This window comes from Larus michahellis, chromosome 24 (assembly GCF_964199755.1).
Source record: "Larus michahellis chromosome 24, bLarMic1.1, whole genome shotgun sequence".
Lineage (NCBI taxonomy): Eukaryota > Metazoa > Chordata > Aves > Charadriiformes > Laridae > Larus > Larus michahellis.
In genome coordinates, this window is record NC_133919.1 from 18,439 (window position 1) to 20,715 (window position 2,277).

Consider the following 2,277-nt stretch of genomic DNA (forward strand, 5'->3'; position numbering starts at 1 on the left):
CATAGTTTTCCCTGCTGGCTCTTTGGGCGTGGGACCCATCACCAGACATATGGCCATTTTTGTGCCTGGCGCCGCGCCAAGTGCGAAAGGGTGGTTTTAAGGCTGAAAGCGTCCGAAAAGCCTGCAGACCCCAGGTGTGTGGGGCAACGCAAGCGGTTCCCAAAGAGCTTTAGAACAAGGCATAGTTTTCCCTGCTGGCTCTTTGGGCGTGGGACCAATCTCCAGACATATGGCCATTTTTGTGCCTGGCGCGGCGCCAAGTGGGAAAGGGCGGTTTTGAGGCTGAAGGCAGCAGGAAATCCTGCAGACCCGAGGTGTGTGGGGCTACGCAAGCGGTTCCCAAAGAGCTTTAGAACAAGGCATAGTTTTCCCTGCTGGCTCTTTGGGCGTGGCACCCATCACCAGACATATGGCCTTTTTTTGTGCCTGGCGCGGCGCCAAGTGGGAAAGGGTGGTTTTGAGGCTGAAGGCAGCAGGAAAGCCTGCAGCTCCCAGGTGTGTGGGGCTACGCAAGCGGTTCCCAAAGAGCTTTAGAACAAGGCATAATTTTCCCTGCTGGCTCTTTGGGCGTGAGACCCATCACCAGACATACGTCCTTTTTTGTGCCTGGAGCGACGCCAAGTGGGACAGGGCCGTTTTGGGGCTCAAGGCAGCAGGAAAGCCTGCAGCCTGCAGGTGTGTGGGGCTACGCAAGCGGTTCCCAAAGAGCTTTAGAAGAAGGCATAGTTTTCCCTGCTGGCTCTTTGGGCGTGGGACCAATCTCCAGACATATGACCATTTTTGTGCCTGGCATGGCGCCAAGTGGGAAAGGGTGGTTTTCAGGCTGTAAGCGCCGAAAAACCTGCAGACCCCAGGTGTGTGGGGCTACGCAAGCGGTTCCCAAAGAGCTTTAGAACAAGGCATAGTTTTCCCTGCTGGCTCTTTGGGCGTGGGACCAGTCTCCAGACATATGGCCATTTTTGTGCCTGGCGAGGCGCCAAGTGGGAAAGGGTGGTTTTGAGGCTGAAGGCAGCAGGAAAGCCTGAAGCCCCAGGTGTGTGGGGCTACGCAAGCGGTTCCCAAAGAGCTTTAGAACAAGGCATAGTTTTCCCTGCTGGCTCTTTGGGCGTGGCAACCATCACCAGACATATGGCCTTTTTTGTGCCTGGCGCGGCGCCAAGTGGGAAAGGGTGGTTTTGAGGCTGAAGGCAGCAGGAAAGCCTGCAGCCCCCAGGTGTGTGGGGCTACGCAAGCGGTTCCCAAAGAGCTTTAGAACAAGGCATAGTTTTCCCTGCTGGCTCTTTGGGCGTGGGACCAATCTCCAGACATATGGCCATTTTTGTGCCTGGCGCGGTGCCAAGTGGGAAAGGGTGGTTTTGAGGCTGAAGGCAGCAGGAAAGCCTGCAGCCCGCAGGTCTGTGGGGCTACGCAAGCAGTTCCCAAAGAGCTTTAGAACAAGGCATAGTTTTCCCTGCTGGCTCTTTGGGCGTGGGACCAATCTCCAGACATATGGCCTTTTTTGTGCCTGGCGCGGCGCCAAGTGGGAAAGGGTGGTTTTGAGGCTGAAGGCAGCAGGAAAGCCTGAAGCCCCAGGTGTGTGGGGCTACGCAAGCGGTTCCCAAAGAGCTTTAGAACAAGGCATAGTTTTCCCTGCTGGCTCTTTGGGCGTGGCAACCATCACCAGACGTATGGCCTTTTTTGTGCCTGGCGCGGCGCCAAGTGGGAAAGGGTGGTTTTGAGGCTGAAGGCAGCAGGAAAGCCTGCAGCCCCCAGGTCTGTGGGGCTACGCAAGCGGTTCCCAAAGAGCTTTAGAAGAAGGCATAGTTTTCCCTGCTGGCTCTTTGGGCGTGGGACCCATCACCAGACATATGGCCATTTTTGTGCCTGGTGTGGCGCCAAGTGGGAAAGGGTGGTTTTGAGGCTGAAGGCAGCAGGAAAGCCTGAAGCCCCCAGGTCTGTGGGGCTACGCAAGCGGTTCCCAAAGAGCTTTAGAACAAGGCATAGTTTTCCCTGCTGGCTCTTTGGGCGTGGGACCAATCTCCAGACATATGGCCATTTTTGTGCCTGGCACGGCGCCAAGTGGGAAAGGGTGGTTTTGAGGCTGTAAGCGCCGAAAACCCTGCAGCCCCCAGGTGTGTGGGGCTACACAAGCGGTTCCCAAAGAGCTTTAGAACAAGGCATAGTTTTCCCTGCTGGCTCTTTGGGCGTGGGACCAGTCTCCAGACATATGGCCATTTTTGTGCCTGGCGCGGCGCCAAGTGGGAAAGGGTGGTTTTGAGGCTGAAGGCAGCAGGAAAG